A 19,569-nucleotide genomic window follows, 5' to 3' on the forward strand; every position below is an offset into this window, starting at 1 on the left:
ACGTTCTATGGTATGGAATACCCCTTTGGCTAGTTCGGGTCAGCTGCCCTGGCCGTGCTCCCTCCCAGCTCCTTGCACACCTGCTTGCTGGCAGAGCATGGGAAACTGAAAAATCCTTGGCTGAAGATAAGCGCTACTTAGCAACAACTAAAACATCAGCGTGTTATCAACATTATTCTCACACCAAATCCAAAACACAGCACTGTACCAGCTACTAAAAAGAAAGCTCTGTCCCAGCCGAAACCAGGACAGATGTCAAAGAGGCAGTGGAGAGGTCATGCTCACCAAGTACTTTCTTGGAGCTGCAGGGAGCAGGGACGTGCCAGGACGGGTGTGATAGGGGGACAGACCCCTGCTCCTTTGGGTCATTTACTCGTGTTTCGCTCAAGAGGCCAGAAAGAGGATGAAACGAAACCAAGAGCCAGAAGGAAAATACCCCGGCAAGAAACACCAGCCAGGGGGCAAAGCAGGACATGAGGAGGTTTCCAGCCTTCCAGGAAAGGTGTTCATTGCAAACAAGGTGATGGTTTTACTCAGGCACGAGCCGGTGAGTCAGGAGAGCCGGGGCCAGCTCTGCCGCGCATTTCCTCCCTGCCCTTTGAGCAGACGGCTGCGAGCGGACGCCCACGCCGTCACCGTCACTGGGACAGCCCCCACGGGGAGCTACAGCGGGCAGGTGTCCCCCCAAGCAGCTCCCGGCTCCCCACTTGGCTTCTCCACATCGGATGCATTGCTCATCAGCGCTCATAAATCTTCCCCGGTGCCTTTGACGGGAAGCGCTGGATAAAATGTTTTCCAGGGCTGCCAGGAAAGCACGACATCGAGGAGCGACGGGTGATGTGACCAGCAAACGCAGCAGCATGTAGATTTGCAGGGTATTGCCAGCAAGCCAGAAAGCATCCCAAAGTGACAAAAATATCCCTTTTAATACCAAAAAGCTGCAGAAAGGGAAGTCTCCATCCTTAGCTGTGATCACTTTGCAAAAGCAGAGAGTTTCCCGTCAGAGGGTGTTATAATCTGACTGCAGGAGTTGTGAAATCAAGGAAGCGCTCGATAGCGAAGGGGACACGCAGTGGAAATAATAACGCCGAGATGTGGCACTCTCTTGCCCTTTCCCTTCATGCTCACGTGCAAAAGGCACCTCTGCTCCTGCTAACAAGAGCCTCCGTGATCTCAGCAAGCAGAAATGAGACCAGAAGATGGCATAACTTCTGCTAACAGAAAGCAAAAAGGCTTAATAAAGAGCAGTATTGTTACAGCGGCCGGGCTGTCTACCCACTCCTCCCACCACGCGGCTAGAAATTGCAGTGCTTGGTGGCAGAAATCACCTCCGCAACGTCATCCCCACCAGGGCATTTCTCCTGCCAAAACAACTCCCGTTATCAGTTTCCTCACTGTATAATAACTTCTGCCGCCTTTGGATAGGAGCTGCTCGCAGGAGATTGCTCTGATAGCCACCGGCAGAGAGAAGCCGGGGGGGGTGGACATCAGCAGGGCTTTGTGCAGGTCTACCAGGTGCTCTTCTCCACCCGGTGTCGTGGGACGCTGCAAACCTCCACGCAGACAAGCACCCCATGGTGGCTGGGATGTGGTGGATGAGGGACGTCCAACACAACATAGCTGCAGTGGGGTCAGGAGATGTGACACACAGTGAGGTGTCTGCAGAGCAGCCCTGTGCCCTGAAAGCATCCCGAGGGCTGGATTTAGGGATTGCTGTTACAGAGTCTCCAAGATCTCCAGACAACTTGGCTGATGGTGAGTGAATCAATCCTTGTGGAGGTAGGTGCGATGTGGGGAGGAAGGACCCTGGGAATATTAGGGATGGTTTTTCAAACCTGCTGCTCCCCTCTGCGTGGTGGGTGCTCAGCTCCTCCAGCCCCTTGCTAGCCTTGAGACGATTGTATTCATCTCAGCTGCATGCTGCCACCTTGGAGCCAAGTGTCTGGCTCTCCTTGCGGTCAATGGCAATGGAGAGGTTGCCACCGGGGCCGCTGAGCCCATCCATCATCAAAGCCCCCTCCTGTGGGCCTGCCCGTACATTGCCTCCTGGGGGGACCTGGATGCTGTACACCTCACTCCAGAGGGCTAAGGAAGGCGAGAGCCATCTCACCCCATGTGACATATGCAAGGATGCCCACCAGATTGTTCTCAGCCTGGGAAGAGATGTTTAATCCAGCTCGTGTGCAGCGACCACGAGGCACCACTTGCTTTCCCACTGCCAGCCCAGCAGATGAAGGACAGAGGTCAAGTTTCAGCCGCAGACCCCTCAGAAGCTCCCTGACCGCCGTGCTTGTGCTTTTTCCGGTGTCCCTCCTTCTTCTCTTGCCTCTGCAAGCTGTGCCTGCTCCTCCAGAGGCTGCACAGAATCCCAACACTGGTCCACCATGCCCATGGCTCTTCTAATCTCCACCTATGAGTTCTTCTTGTTTATCCTGCAAAGACAGCATGCTCAGCACACTTGGCTGCAGTCATCCAAGCTGTCTCTGCTTGGGGTTGTACCGGTGTTGCACAACCGCAGCCGATGTCCATGTCAGCAGAGCCCCTTTGTAGGAACACGGTGTCCACCATCGCCTCTCCAAACCACAGCCCGCATCCATCCAGGCCCGCCTCTGCCACCAGCGTGATCCTCCTTGACGGTCCCAGAGAAGACCATCAACAGACAAAATCAACACCAACCACTCCAGAATCTGCCCCCTCATCAAGCCCCGAGTCCTCTTTCTTGCCCGATTCAAGCCATGCATCGTGGCGGGATCCTTTGCTCACACCAGTCCGGCCCTAACATCCCCTGATGACCGGTGATCCAAACAGCACCCAGTGGGTCCCCCATCCAACAGCTCGAAGCCAACCTACACCTTTATATATACCCATAAATAATATATTCATGGTGTCACGCATCTTTTTTTCAGCTGGGAAGCACCTCGCACCATGCATCTGTCCTGCCCTTGCCAACTTGCTTAGTGGCTGTACCCATACCCTGGGGAGCCAGTCGCTCCCAGTATCACGCGTCTGATCTCTGCTCGCTGGCTTTCAGTCTTATCTCCGGCTCCTTCCCAGCCAGCAACACCACCAGGATTTCATTCGTCCTTTGACAAATGACAAACATCCTGCTCTCTGGCAATATCCCGGCTGCTTATTACCTGCACACTCCCAGGCTTCCTTGCGTCAGCCGCAGTAATTAAATCGTGTTTTTCAGGCGGGGCGAAGGGCGTTTCAGGTGAAAGCTCCCGACACCTCCTGCCAGCAGAGCTGTAGCCACGGATGGGGCTTTGCCAGGGTAACGGCACCGCTTGGGGATCAGGACTTTCTCCAGGGCTCCCAGGTGATGCGGTGATGCCGTAAGAAATTAATTCCTGCCCTAAGCTCATTCCTTCTGGCTGTCCTCGAGCTTCTCTGCTAGAAATACCTTTCTTTAATATCTGAAACTGCCAAATGCCTCGAGGTCGGCTGAATGGCAACTGTTGCACAGACATGAAGTGCAGATCCTGGGGCAATGCCACTGGCTACGATGCCCAGAGAGAAAGGAGGCAGAACAGAGTCAAGGCAATGAGGATTTAGCACAGACTTGTCAGGGAGACCCGGGAAAGTGATGCCAAAGCTGCACGCGGCGAGAAGCCAGCAGAGCTAGGGTGGAGTTTGCATTTTACACCCCAGGATACTCCATTTCCACACACAGGGGTGTGCAAAGACAGCTCAGGGCCTCCAAAATGCACATCTCAAAGTCTCCCTGTGCCTCAAGCTACCTGGAGTTTGCAGAGCGGCAGCCTTTAGGCAGGGCCTCCTCTTCACACCCCGGATCTGGGTGGCGGTGAGCAAGCCCTGGAGTGAGTCGCTGCTCCCGAAAGGCTCCCAAAGGAAAGGCACAGCCTCCTCGCTGAGCTGGATGGAGTCCTTGTTTTCCTCTAGGAGGATCGGGCAGGCACCCTGACTCCAAATCAGGCTGAGGCCACCACCTTCAGCCAGGATTTTTAATGCTGAGTTCAACCAAGTTGAACTACAGGGAAAATATCTTCATGCCCGACCCTCCTGCAAACTAAGGATATGCACAGCTCACTCTGTGCAGCTTTTCAAGGGCAGTCAGAAGACTGTGCTCTCCACAGCCCTCCTGCCTGGTGGCTTATAGATGTGCCCATGGGAAGCCCAGGCAGCCCAGCTGCAGCCACCGAGCAGTGCTCTGGGCCTGGCTGGTGACATGGGGTCCCACCACCCCAATGGGATGCTCTCAGCTGGGGTCAAGTCTACACAGACTGCAGCCAGGCCTTACAAGCATTGTCGTGGCCGAACTCACACAGGTCTATTCCAGTCTAAGCGAGTCTCACAGCCTCCATCTGCAAGAAGAAGGGGTCCTTGGGGGGGTCTCCAGCATGAGCTGCGCATGCACGTGCACAAGCGATGGACAAAACCCATCCACGCTGGCCTCTGTGCCACGTTAGATCTTCCCAAGGTGGAGCTGCAAGTTGATGGAAGGAGCTGCTGGCGGCTGCTCTGGCATTTCAAGGTTGACCTCTAGAGGAAGTTTCTAGAGGAGTTATGGCTGCGAGGGTGACACAGTGGCTGCAGAACTGAATTGCCCATAGCAGGGTCCCGAGGACTTGCAGGTTAGCTGTGCCCCAGGTATCTAGCGGCGACGGCAAGCACAGCATGGTGCCCCAACAAACAGGTTCTCCCCAATTCAGATGTGCTGGGCAAGACAGCATGGAAATGCATCCTCATCACTGCAAACCTACCGTGTGTCCCCGAGCGCTGGAGACCTGCCCATCGTATTTATCACTGGGATCCCTGCTGAGGCTGCAGCGGGGCCACACGAGCTCCCCTCCAACACGGGAAGCTCCCCCCGGCCCTCCGTGCTCACCCCCAAGGGCTCAGCGCTTTTAAAGCCTGACACGCTCTGCTTTCCTCCAAGCGCCCACCCCCCAGCATCTCTCCTTCTGCTCTGAACGAATCTGTTCATCACCTAAAATTAAATCAAGACCTGAAGTCTGCTGCGCTGTCAGGATACGAGGGTGTGAACCACATCACACTTCACTGAGCCTTAAAAGGCAACATAAATCTCCGCGCCTTAGATCATGGGCTGTGTGAACATCACTGCGGGCAAACTGCCACACACCCAAAACATCCTCCCCAGAGCAGGGAGAGGTGAGAAAAACAAATCCAGCCCTCCCTCCCAATTTTTCATTCCCTCCCTGCTGCCCTTTCATGCCATGCCAGCCTCAGTGTGTAACATCTCCGCAGCGGTACCCTCTGCCCCTGCCCCAGCACTGCCAGCCCCCAGCACGGCACTGAGCTGCCCACCGGTCCGCAGACACCGATCCACTTTGGCAAAGCACCTGGGTTAGATGCCGACCAGCATCTTCGCCCCACGTCCTTGCACATCCCAACTTAACCCTGCCTCCCTTTGGCTTTTGTGTCTCCTGGAGAAGACTTTTTCCCCTCCGTTTCTCCTGGAGAAGACTTTTTCCCCTCCGTTTCTCCTCCCAGTAGAGCTGCTAGGACAAGGGGCCACCACGAGCATCCTGCTCTGTGCCCCACCATGCCCGCACTGTGATACCCCTCTGGGATGAAGAGGAGGTGACATTAAGGGCCTCTGCTTCGCAGCAGCCCGGAGAGGATGGGAAACTCATCCATCCCCCCGTGGGGCAGCACAGGAGCAGCTATCAGGGCTTTAGGGCTCATAGCTGGGTCCTTCTTGCCCCACGTTGCCAAGCCAGGGGATGGCAAGGGGGGATTTCTGCCAGCTGCTGGGATGGAGTTTTTGGGAAAAGAGACGGTTTGGGGTGCAGATCGGAGAGCGCCACGGCGTGAAAGAGGGCTGCCCAGGTGGGGTACCCCTCTCAAAAGCCGTTTACCTCCCCGGTCTCTCCTCCCAGGCTCTCAATGGCACAGCTCCTCCAGCTGAGCATCTCCCAAGGGCCGCCACAAATGCACGCAGGTTGCCAGTTCTCAGCCTGCATCACCCCAACCAACCCCCAGCAGCACCCCCCTGCCCAGAAACGTCCTGCTCCCTTCTCGTCCTCAGCCCTTGCACCACCCAGAGCAATTTATTCCCCCCAGAGCAGGGAGAGACGAAAAACCCCACAGCCAAGGGAAGGCGGAGGGGAGACAGTTGCCCTTTGCAGGCTGCATTTCTACTCCCCCTACCCCAGCATCCTGGGGTGCCCCCCATTCCTTTCCTCCCCCCGCCCCGAAAACCAGCGGTGCAGCAAAGCCGGGCACAGCCCCCATCTCCCACCCCTGCAAGGAGGCACCTCAAGGGGCGAGGACCCCAGCCCCAGCCCTGGCCCCCCACCTTCCCCCCTCTCGCGGCCTGGGGAGCACCCCGGGGTGCTGCCCCCCCGATCCAGCCCCTACCTTTGCGGAACGGCATGGGGCGGGCGGGAGGCAGGGCTGCGCTCGGACGCCTGGGTTCCGCGGTCGCGGATGCCTTGCTCTTTTATATATCTATATCTATATCTATATCTATGTATATATATGTTTCTTCTTTATTTATATTTTCTTCCTTCCTCTTCTTCCTCCTTATTTTAGAAGGAAACGGACATATTTGGGCAAAGCCCGGCAGAAACCAGCGTCATTTGGAGGCAGGCACTGCAGAAAGAAGGAAGTTCTTGCGATTTCGGAGCTTTTAACCCTTCGCTTCCCGGAGACAGCAGGGCTGGGAGAGAGGTGACAGGGACAGGAGAAGGAGCTGACGGGCTTAGAAAGGGATGGAAGGCACTGGGAACTGGTTTTGGGTTTGGTTTGTGGTGGTTTTTCTCCTGGTAGGATCAGTACAGAAGCGAGTGTAATGGATGTGAGTGGGATAATGGGGTTTTGGCCTCCCACATCACCTCTGCCAATCTTCTGCGCTCAGTGGAGCACCCATTTCATCTTCTTTGTGGTGGCACTGGGCCAAGCTGGGAAAACTCAACTGCTTCCAACACCAGGGAGCCAGAAACTCAGATCCCCCTGCTTAGCATCTCCCGTCTGCCCTTGCAGAGGCTGGACCATCCAAGGCTGAGGCAATTGGAGGTTCAAATCCTGCTGTGCTAAGCCCCATGCTGAGGATGTGCAAATCCCCCTCTCCTGGGATCGCAGCAGAGACAGCCGGCACGGGGCTGGGATGAGCCGTGAGCTGAGCCTAGAGTTTTGGAGTGCAATCAGGTCTGTGTGGCTTCATCTCTCCCATTCAACCTGCAGCTCAGGTTGCAGCAGGAGGCGAAGGTGGAGCATTATCACCTGGGAGAGCTGTTTATTTTTATTGTGGTTCCTTTACTGCCCTCCCTGGAGGTAGAAAGAGGCATTGGCTTGGAGCTAGTTCAAGAGAAACTCCTTAAGCTACTCAGGGCTGGACACCGTCCTTCCGTCTTGGTGGTTAACGGTGATACCATGAGCTCTCTGCTGTGTCTTCGCTCCCTGCAGAACTGTTCCTACCTCCTGGAGTCACCAAGACCTTCCTCCAACCATCCCTGTGTCGGTGGCCGTGGTGGTATAAAGCCTCCCTGCCAATCTATGGCAGGCTCCAGCCCCATTCAGACCACCATGGTGCTCAAGCTCTTCATCCGCTCCAGTGCAGAGTCTGCCAGATTTGGCTTAAACCCTCCCTGGAGAAACCTGTTTAAGCCAGTGGGTGAGGAGGACTCCAAAAAATGTCCCCTGGGCTCTGGCAGGAAAGCTGTAACTCTAGAAGGGATGGCAGGGACGTCAATGTCTTACATGGCATTGCTGCCTCTGCCCTGCTCTGGGAGTGATGGCTGCTGCATGTGGAGATGTCCTTGAGCCTCAGCACTGTGTGAGGGACAAAAGCATAGAAGATTTGGTGGCATGCGCTGCTGGGCTTCCTTCCAGCAACTGGAACCACTTACAGCAGCTGGTTTCTTCCCTGCCCCCAGAGAACATGGCAGGACAGGCTGGGACTGGGTCTCTGCCCAGGCAAATGGAGCAGGCAAACATTTTCTTGGGGAAAAATCATCCAAAAATGGAATTTCCCAGGACATTTAGCAACCCTAAAGGGCCACAGGCTGGGAAAATTCAAGGCAGCTGGGCTAGACGTCCACGTGCCGCTGCCAGACATAGCCCAGCAGGTAAAGGAGAATCCTTCTTTGCTCCACGTGGCCCAACACCCACGTGCAAGAGAAGGACACCCCAGCCATGCCCGAGGCCAGGGCAGCATGACAGCAACCTGCCTTTCATTGCATTTTCCAGCAGCAGCAGCAGCCGGCGCTTTCTGGAGGCAGTTCAACAAGCCCCAATGCTACTCCACGGCCTGCGAAGCCCCTCTTGTGTCCTTCAAGCTCCTTCCACCCCTTGCTGGAGGCTGCTGAGCCCCGCTCCGTGCACAGGCTCTTGCTCTGCACGGCCCTGGCTGCTCCTTGCAGCCATCTCAGCACAGCTCGTGGCTGAGCAACAGGGAGCAACTAAAGGGAGAGGGAGGAGAGCCCGGCACTGCCCCGGCTTGCTCGGGGAGCCCAAGCGAGCAGGGCTGCGCCCAAGTACCAGCATCTACCCATGATGGTCCTTGTGCAGGATCTGGCCCCAGGCAGGCACAGGGCCGGCATCTCCTGTGAGGGTTGGCAGCTTGACCTAATGCTGCGTCTCCAGGTGTTCTGGATCCACAGGGCATCGTGGAGGACACGCTGTCATCTTGCTGTTAAAACTTTTTTCCCCCCCGAATTGTTGGACTCGTTCCCTGTCTGCCACCCAGGAGCTCTGCTGATCCACCCGCAGCAGGAACAAGAGCCCAACTCTAACCCGGTGCTGTACGCTGGGAAACGAGTGATGTTCCTTGAAGTGATGAGCTTCCAAAGCTCTGTAAAACAGAAAACCAGATTTTTACAGGTTTATTGCCCAGGATAAATGCAGATCAGCAGTTCATCTCTGGAAGAATATTTCCAGCACATGAGTCCAGGGCTTGGCAAAAGAAACATGATGCGATATACTCAGGGTTAGACCCAATAATGAACTTGGGCATCGTGTCCATCAAAATCCATGTTTGGATGCTCACGTCCAAATTTATTGTCCATAACATGCTGCTCGGTGCCTGCTCAGCTTGGAAGGTGCCTAACTCTTCGGTTGTTTTTTTTCTGCAACATTGATCTTTCCTGGACACTCTCAGTTCAGCTCCAAAAACTTCCCAGTAGGAGCATCTCAGAGCATCGTAGGTGCGATCAGGTCCTGTATTAGAGGCTGGTGGTTAAGGTCCCCGCTAAGGTGCTTCCATCACCCGGTCAGGGAGGCAGAGAGGCTTTGCCACCTCCTTGGATGAAATGGTGCAAAGGCTTAAATAACCCCTGGGCGAGCACCCAGCCTCAGGGCAGCCGAGCGGATGGAGGGCTGCTCCTGATGCTCCAGGAGCATTTCGGGATTTAAGAGGTGCCCGTTCAGCAGCGAAGCACCTACTTCTCCCCTGCATCCCAGGGGCAAAACCAAGGCCATTCACCCAGGACCCAGCTGCTCGTCAAGGGAAGAGGCTTACAAGTTACATCCTCCATTGAATCTGGTCCCCGGGAAATCACCTTAAAGTGAATAACGTGTCTGGTTGAGAATTGGGATTTGCTCCGGTCGCTCTGTGCATTGGCCTAGAAAGATCTCAGATGGGACCATCCTTGGTCTCCACACATCTGCTTTCTGTTTTCCCCATGGGCAATTTCTAGAAAGCAGCTTCCAAGCTCCAACCAAGGCCATGGTAGGAGTTGGAGCACCTTATTGCCTCGTTCCCTATATTAGATACTATTGTTATTCACCCACAGAAAGCACCTCGGGCATCTCAGTGGTGCCAGGCAGTTTAAATAAACAGGGAAGCCTTCAAACATAGTCTGGGCATTTCTAGTGCACTAGGATCTTCACCCCTTACTCACTGTTCAACAGCATTTCTGTCTGGGATCTAAAAAGGGCAACATAAAAGCAATAACGATAATAATTAAAAAAGAAGAACTCTGAGAAGCAAGCTGGTCCCAAAACCAGGTTTAGATTAAACTAAACAGAATACGGTCCAGGACGGTGAAATGAGGACATCTCTCCTCTTGGCAGAGCACAAACGCCGGGCTGCACGGTCAGAGAGGGTGGCGGGTGGCTCAGCATCACTTGAGGTTTTCGGAACAGGTTGGGCAAACATACTAGGAACGGTGTTAGCCAGTACTGATCCTGCCCCGGGGCTGAGGGATGGTCCAGATGGCTTCTCGAGATCTTCCCAAGTGCTGGTTTCTGTGGGAGAGGCACTCGGAGCAGCAACGTTTGCCAGCACCTTTCCCAGCCGTGTCCTGTAGGAAGCTGTCTCCGAAGGAAACAAAAGCATAATTTAATGACCATTAATATTTTAGGGGGGTTGTTCAGTTAGAACTGACCCAGCAGTGGGTCCTTTTATCTTTCTCCCAGGTTTAAAACCCGTATTTGGCTGAGATGCTGTGACTGCAGCCCTCAGCTTCATCCTTAACCCCAGAAAAACCCTCTTTGGCCACGATGGAGGTGAAGATTTAACTTGCCTTCCCCACCTCGCACCGAATCAATAGGCGTGCACAACCAGGCTTCGTATCAAGGGGCCCGGGAGATAAGCGAAGCTGCTCAGCATTTCTGCACATACCTAAGGGAAGCAGAGACATCTTTACCTATACAGGGAGGAATAGATCTTCATATCAGCGATTGCCCAGCCAGGAAACTGGCCTCCCTTTCCAGTTAGCGGTACGGTAAGGTAATGGGTGGTAAGCAGTCTGTGAGACAGGGATGTCCGTGCTTTTCTTGGGCTGGAGCCACACAGTTGTTTCAGCCCGAGAATCAGTCACAGGGATCTCCCTCACTACTAGGGTTGTACTCTACAAGCAAAAAATAATGCAAACAGCTCATTTAAAATATTTATAACATTTTGAACAGCTTGCGTGGCACAAACCCAAGAAAGACGAGGGTGCTCGTAATTGCTGGCGCTGGGTATATTGTGGGACGCGCTTACACGATCGATCTGGCTTGCATAATCCTATTTTGTCCTTTTATAAGATGTTTGAGAGCTCAGGCAGGCTCTTAGCCTCACCCCCTGGGTTACACATCGCTTGAAGATGCTGCTTCCCCGGGCAGCATCAGGCCCCTTATCCCACCGCTCAGCTCTTTTCTTGCTGAGCTGCTGCTGTTACGCCTAAGCCAATCTCTCAAGGTTGCACTTCAGTGACCAGTCACTGACCACCAGCGAGTTCTTTATAGCCCCGAGGCTTCCGTTTTCAGCCCATCCCCACGTTTTCAAGGCCTTTGCTAATCCTCCCACACTCCAGCAGCCAGAGACACCTGGTACCCAGCTCCCTTTCACAGAGCGAGCTCTCCCCACGCATCGATCGTCAGCCTGACGCTTCAGCCTTGCAAATTTAGCAGAAGGGAAAGTTGCGAAGAGGCTCGTGGCCTCTTGCCAGCAATGGCAATGCCGTTTCTGCTGGGAGAGCGGGCAGCACAACCAGGTCATCAGGGCTTAAGATGCAGCAGGGACTGGGAAGGACGAGCTTCTGGAAACTTTCCAGCCAACCCCCACGTGCACTGCAGCCTGACCTAGACAGATTACTTTTTGCTAACCTCTGGTATTAGAGCTGGCATCTTCATATCACAAAGATTAGGTGCTCTATAAAGGTGCCGAGATAAGATTGGATTAGAGAGATGCAGGTCAAAGACTTAGGACCGGGTACTCTTGGTCCCTTGCACAGCTCCGGATCCTGGTCTCCCGTTTTGCACACAGTCATCAGCTTTTGGGTTTTGGAGAGAAAGGTCCCGGTAAGGAACCAGACAGCATTTCCCAGGAGTGATTTGCATGCAGTAATTACTGCAGCAGCACCACTCTCTGTCAGATACATACCTTGGTGGCTTTTCTGCAGCTGCCTGCTCAAGCAGGTTTTTAAATGTGATTTTGCTCTTCCCATGCAGGAACCTGAGCCTCCCCTCTCCATTGAGTTCCATGGCTTTGAACTGCTACCACACCCGGCACCGAAGAGAAATTGTCACATTTGGAGAAACATCTCCATCCTTCTTCTGATGCATCCAGAGCGACAAATAATCAATTCTGTTTCACGCAGTCCAGGCTTGGTGAGGCAAATCCTTGCCATGCGGTTAAATTCTTTTTTTTTTTTCTTTCCTCCTTAAATAAGGGGAAAAAAAAAGTATGTATTGATTTTATGATGCCAACGTCATTATTTTTTAATATAAAAACTGATAGTAGCCTCAAGTTCCGAGGCTTTTACGTTCCCCAAGCTTTGCCTGCAGAAATGCTGCAGCAAAAACAAAGACCATTAGGCTTTGCCCATGAATACAGCAAGCTGCTGGACAGAAATAAAACTAAGCAAAACACTTTGAAATTATCAGGTAGAAAGCGAAGTGAAGAAAGGGGGAGGAAATACCTGAATAGCACTGTGATGGCTGGCCATATTTTCAGGACTTACTGGATTTCCTTATTAGCCCTAAATTCCCAGCTTCCTCGGAAGAGCTGAACCCTTGCAGGTGAATGTGATACTTTTGGGACTGTATCTGCAGAAGCAACTGTGTTGTGTTATACGGGGTGACGTGCAGAGCTTTAACCGGTGTGGTACAGGGAGGTGGTCTTCCTCTGAAATGTGTGCTTGAAGCAAACACCCGAATCCTGGTTTGAGTATACTTCATTTCCATATGATTACTTCCCCAGAAAGGTCTTTAAATTTTGCTGGGTGACTGCATCACCCTCTCCTACAGAGAGGGAAGGAGAGTCATCGGGAATTGCTCCAGCCCATATCCTCTCCCAGTGACGACCCTGCATCGCTACAATTGCGGAAACCCAGCACTTCCCTGAAGTGCCTCAAATGACACAAAACCCACCGGTTTTCTCTTCCCCATCCTTGCAAGAGGAGCGGGTGCTGGAGGAGCTTTGTGTGTTTTACTAGAGTATCATTTGAGTTTTGGTTCACAGTTGCCATACAAGTTCAAAGCAGCGAAGTCCGAAAAAGCCACCCAGCTTTCTGCACGCGGCAAAAGGCGGAGAAATCTGTGATGAGTTGAAGACCTTTGTCTTGGCAGGACCACATGGATTCCTGAGCTGTTGACTTGCTGCAAGCTCTCAAGTGGAGGCTAGAGATCACACCTTACAGACTGGGAGAGGAAGAACAACTCAAGGGCTATGAAGTGGTAAGATGCTTAAAAACTGCTTTGGAAAAAAAACCACATTCTTCCTACAGGAGCAATAAGAAGCAGGAGAGAAGCAAGGAAAGGGTTAGTCATCTTCCTGGGAAAGATCCTGTTTTCCATATAGCTGAGGTTGCCTTGGGCTTTAAGCATGTGCCACTTAAAGCATCCTCGCAAAATCTCCAGCGCCTGCTTTAGCCATCCCCAGCGTTAGCTGGTTGATCTTGCAAACCGAATGCAGTGCTGGAGAGAGCACGCCACAACTGCTGGGAGATGGGCAGGCAAGCACCAGCCCTCAGGCTTGCCCGGGCAGGGCAGCAGGGCGTCCTGCACAGGAGGCACGGTCCGGTGGAGCAGAGCTTCGGTTCCCTGTCCCCTGCTGCTCACATCTACGGGGCTGAAAGCTCAGGGTGTATTAACGCTCTTTGGACATAGGACATAAGGCTGTGCTCTTACATTTCTATACTAACAAGAATGAAACGCGTCACGAATCCCTGTACTTTGGGATTTCCCTATTTCCTGATGCTAAAAAGGAAAGGAAAAGAAAGAAAATGCCGTAAAGCTGCAATCATGAGCTCAGCAGGGATCAGAAATCAGAGAAAGCAGATATGAGAGGAAAAATCTGCAGAAGTACACACGCTATCCCTTCTCCAGTTAACTGCAATGTTTTCTTTGGCTTTCAGGTCTCTGCTCTTCCATTGCAGCTTTTCCACCTCAATGTCCATTTTTCCCCCCATTCAGGTAGGACTTTGTTGACTGATATGGAAAGCTGTGGGTTTGCTCCTGTGTGCAGAAAGCCACGAGCAGTGCCCAGCCCCACCTGACACAGACAGACAGCAAGATCACTAAAGGAGCACAGCTCACTACAGGACCACATTTATATTTATTGTCCGCTAATTGCATAATTCAGGGTAAGCTATCAAGCACAGGCATACGGACAGGGACTTTGTCATCCATTTCTCTCTCTTAAGGAACATAAAAGTGGAAGACTTTAGGTTTGCGCACCTTTTTTCCCAGCAGTTAAAAGTCCTGCAGACTTTACTGCATTTTCTCCTCCTTGCCACTAACTTGCTGAGTTGCATCTCAAGTGACACAAAAGATTTTTTTGCAGTAAATAGGAGGTAAAATCACCTTGGACATTCAAGGCAAGCAGCACATCTAACCCACTGACCTGCAGAAAGAGAAAGGCGAACTTACCAACCTAAGTGCTCGTTTAAAGAAAGTTTCAGAGTTCACAGATCCTTCGGTGAGGAGGAGAAAGGAGCAGTTACTCATTTGTTGCTCCTGACACAAGACATGAATATCTATGATTATGTCTAGAGCTGCCCAGGGGTTAAGGCCCGTAGGCTCTGGAGCTGGCTGACTTCATAAGCAACTCATATAATTGCCAGTTCTTGCATCCTTGAAAAACCCTGTCATCCTCTATGAGGCATGAAATGTCACTGCAGTCCTTTGAGGAAAAGGTTCATTTTCAAGCTCACTCTGCAAATGCGTAAGAGGCACAGATGAGACGCTTCCCGCAAGATCTGTCTCCTCTCACACACAGACCAGTTATTCAATCAACAAACTCATGCACTACTCTGAGCACCAGCAACTCCTACCTCCTTAGCTCAAACAGTTGCTTCTCCAGAACACCACAGCAAGCCAACATTCAGAAAAAGGACAAGCAGGTGTATTTATCCACTCAACTACATCGCAGGTAAAAAACATCTGCCTGAAATGCGGGTTTGGGCCAAAGGAGGGCACAGATGGGGTTCACATATTAAACACCCAGTCGAGTATCATGTGTCCCTCCAGGAGCTGCCTGATCATCTCCAGCTGGACTTCACAAAAGTCCCTTCTACAGCCGTAACCAGAAGTCGGCGGTGGTGCGTGAGCAATGCTCTGCAGGAATTGCTTTGTTCTTCCATCATCAGACAGCACCAGGCTCGCTCGTGACTGGTCCCGCAATATGAATCAACAGCGGTTGATATCCCGCAATATCAATCAGAATATTCATGTTTTAAGATAAGCTCTCCCAAAAAGGTCTGGATCTGGTGTACAGGATTCAAGAGAAACCAGTGCTGGAGTCTTGGACAGCAGAAGCCTCTATTCACAGAGCAGATACAAGGACCAGTCTGTATTTCTGCTGTCTTGTAGTCTCCATCATACTCTGGAGGAACGTGCTGTAAGGAGTCAGTTACCTGCTGCCCACCAGTGCCTCCCTGTCGATGGGTTTAGTTCAGTGCTAACCTCAAAGCCTTCACGTTTCTGAAAATCCATAAGGGGTTTCAAAGGAGAGCGCAGGCCCTGAGGACATGAGAAAAGAAAATGAAGTTTCACATAAGCCAAACTGATCAGATGATAAAGGCTCTGGGATTGCTCTTTAACTGCTGTGCAGCTAGAATAACATCTTCAGCATCACCGGGCAAGAGGGAAGTCCTTTATTAGAAGTCTTGCCTATAGGACACACCAAAAAAATTCCCAAGCCCAGCTGCTACTCTCAAACCCATCTATGAAAAACCCACCTCTTCCACAGCTCAGCAGAGCAGAAAGCCAAATCTCCTGGCTGACAGATCCAGAATTTCACGAAAGCTCAATTCTTTCCTCTGGCACAGGGGTGAAGCCCAAACTCAGGTGCTGGCTGCCACCAAGCAGCAGCCGGGGTTTGGCCAGCGAGTGGATCTAGAAGTGGTGGTGCAACAACTCACCACGATGCCTGTCTCTCTTGAAGGGTCTCCTTCCATATAGGAATGCAAATGTAAGGTTTAGAAATCCAGACAGCACCTGAAAAACCACAGGAGTTTTCAAAGTAGCAAAATAAACCCTCCAGTTGCAGACAGGCTGTATGCCCTCGTTGCTCAGCTGACAGCAAATTAACAGACAGTGCAGTGCCAACACAATCAATCCCTATTCCTCTTTCAAGGACAAGTGCCTCATCACCTAAAGGCACTAATTCTCCAAAGGAGTCAATCATTACCACATAGTACTGCAGTTACTGGTACAGAAAGTGCTTGTAAACAACGTAGTAAGTTCTCCGTGATCACAAGCAGCTCTTGCTTTATGGGGAAAAGGAACAGGGTTATAGTCTTGTACCCACTCAGGAACACATTATCAATGCTAGATGCATCTGTAAGCGGCCCTCAGCTGTACGGATGCTCTTGCTCTTTTCCAATTTTTAGAGAATTTTCATTTATTTCTAAGATTCTGGAGCAGCTAGTGCTGGAAACTGTTTTCATGAAGGACAAGAAAATCATCAGTAGTAGTCAGCATGGATTCACCAAGGGGAAGTCATGCTTGACCAACCTGATAACCTTCTACGACGAAATGGCTGGCCTAGTAGACAATGAGAGAGCAGCAAATATTGTCTACCTGGACTTCAGTAAGGCTTTCAAACATGGTCTCCCACAAGATCCTCCTCATAAAGAAGCTGTTGAAGTACGGGCTGGATGAGCAGACACCGAGGTAGATTGAAAACTGGCTGGCTGGCCGGTCCCAGAGGGTGGAGATCAGCGGCACGAAGTCTAGTTGGAGGCCAGTAACTAGCGGTGTACTCCAGGGGTCTGTACTGGGTCCAGTCCTGTTTAACATCTTCATTAACGACCTGGATGACGGGGCAGAGCGTACCCTCAGCACCTCTGCAGATGACACCAACCTGGGAGGAGTGGCTGATACTCCAGAGGGTCGTGCTGCCACCCAGAGGGACCTCGGCAGGCTGGAGAAATAGGCTGGCAGGAACATCACGAAGCTCAAGAAGTGCCAAGTCCTGTACCCGGGGAGGAACAACCCCAGGCACGAACATAGGAGTTGATTTAATTTAATATGGGATGAATCTGAGTCTTGCTTGGGGCCTCTTGCAATAAGTGCTGTAAGGACAGAAAGTACTTCCTCATTAGACTTTTGCTTGCGGAGCAAGAAATATTTAAGAGGTTTAAGAACCTCTTTGAAGCCTTCCATATTTTTCCTTCTATCCTTATGAAAACTATGTGGGGCTACAATGCACATTTTCTCCTGCACACAAGGGTAAAATATTCCGACACCCTCAGACAAACCTACCACAGGAGCTGTATTTCAGATAAGCACCTCAAAAGGCAAGCGCTTACACGGACTCCGGCACACAAATTACATCTCCTCCTCCTCAGCTGAATTCGCTTCACAAGCCAAAGTTCAGGGCTAAGAGCACTTACCATTTTCTGTTGTTAAAATAAAAAGCAACTCCACAAGGAATGTGGGTTTTGGTTGCATAGTTGCAAGTATAGGGCAATAAGGAGTAATCCCAATTCTCCAACCAACCTTCTGCATGTCCTTGGGCAAGACACTTTTTGTACCTGCCTCCCTCCCTCTTCGTATGGCTATTCAGACAGCAAGTTCTTTGGGGCAACAACTCTCACCTTTCATATAATATTGGCAAAGCAAGCTTAGATTTTGACAAGAGTAATGTTAAAATTATGTTCCCTGCGAGCTCCACCTCATCAGACTTCTTTAGTCTGACACCGAGTAGGCAAGTGGTAAACTGACAGCTGAAATTCAATGTAGGTTAAGAGCGGAGCAGTGCACCTAAGAAAATACAATCATCATCTACGTACGTAACGGTGGGCTCTGAAATAGCTGTTACCACTCAGAAATCAAATGTTCCCCAACAACTACAAAAGCATGAAGTCAATACTTCCCTACTGCTAAAACAGCAGCCAGTGTTACAAATTAGGAAGAGAAGGCAGCAGCGAATACCACTATGCAAATCCTTGTTCTTAAGACTTCAGGGTTGAGAACGGACTAGAGACACCTCGTTCAGCTCCGGGCTGACACGTCCTACACGTCCCTCTCAGCTTGCTGTTAGCTTCAGGACACTGCCAAATCTCTCTTAAGTAGGCATCTAATCTAGATTCCCGGAAGTAATGAACAGTTCATACTTAGCCCGAGAGGAGATTCAGTTATTCAGCACATTAGAGAATCAGAGTATTTACACGGGTACTTAAAACATGGAATTAAAGCTTGAGGAAAACAGGCCTGAAAAATACCAAATGCTTCATCTGAAGCAGTACCACCTATACGGTACTGCCAATAAGGCAAACGTATCTTAACAGGCCACCATCCTCTTCATTTTCTGTAAAATCATCACCTTTTAAGGCACCACACAAAAAGAGAAACAAAAATATCATTGCTTCAGACCACAGTTACAAGTATGTACCTTACAGAAAAAGGTGGGCGCACAATTCCAAGTATGCAAAGACAAACAAGTAGAACTTTGTAGCTGCAACAAAGAACTCCAAATCAAGTGCTGCTGAGCCTTCTGAGAGGGCGCTGATGGATCACGGAGGGAAAAAAAAGATGGATGTGTAAGCAGGAAGAGCTGGAGATGTTAAATAAAAAGTAATTTGAGAAACTACTAGAAATAGAAATAAGTCAGTAACAAGATTCCAGAGGAGCTGGGAAGTAGAGAATTCAGAACCAAATTTTTGAAGGCATGCAAGATACAGCCATACCTGAGAAAGCCTGAGCCAACACATCAGCACAGGCTAAGTGGAAGAATGTGCATTTGCAAAAAAAAAATGCTTCCTCCTAACTACGTTATCTGGGACAAGTAAGGTCTGACTAAAGACCTCAGTCAGTATGTCTGATCCTTTTCAAGTTTCCACACCTGTGTACGTGTTTGCATTTACTGGGGCAGCACCTAAAGGACAACTGCTTACAAACCAGGCTCCAATGTTATGTATTTGTGCAGCACCCACCAAAGCAAGTACCCACAAAGAAATCAAACTAAGGCAATGTAGGTCTGCTAACACTTTAGAAGGAGGTATGCTGTCTTGGTGACCCCACGGTACAGAAAAAACACTTTATTTATAGAATGAATCTCCTACACAAAACACTAAATGAACAAGTCCTCTCCCCTACATTTCCAGGCATAACCTTTACCCATAAATCTTCAATCACAATAAGGATTTTTAGAACTAAATGGTTCAAAACTTGCCAGTAACGCAATTCTCAGCAAATGGAAGACCTCCAACTCATCAAACTGGAATCTCAGAAGCTGGTACTACAGAGAAAACAGCAGAACAGCTGGTCAGAAGACACAAAAACCAGCCTGTATACCTCAGGAAATGCTTACAGCTAGTCACTCAGAACAGCAGTATTTGCTGAAATAAGAGCCATAAATAAATGATGTTGCTTAAAGCCAAGTCGTATTTCCAGCTAAGTTCAGATCATACTAAATCAGTTATCAGCACTTAAGTTTCTACAGCATGCCAAATTATGACTCTTATAAGCAAATCTATGCTAATTCGTATTAGGCTAATTTCTTTGTTTTACTACATCGTAGCAAAAGCCTTAAAGTGTTGCTCAAGGTCAAACAGAAAACTAACAGCAGAGCCAATAACAGAAAGTAGATCCTGTTATTGCCCCAAGTCCTGTGGTTTTAGTATTAGTCAGGCCGGTTCTTCACCTCTGCTGCAGTGAGGTTTTCTAATGGCGGATTACAACTATTGCCAACAGCAGCACACGTGGCGT

This window comes from Gymnogyps californianus, chromosome 1, assembly GCF_018139145.2.
Source record: "Gymnogyps californianus isolate 813 chromosome 1, ASM1813914v2, whole genome shotgun sequence".
NCBI classification, from domain to species: domain Eukaryota; kingdom Metazoa; phylum Chordata; class Aves; order Accipitriformes; family Cathartidae; genus Gymnogyps; species Gymnogyps californianus.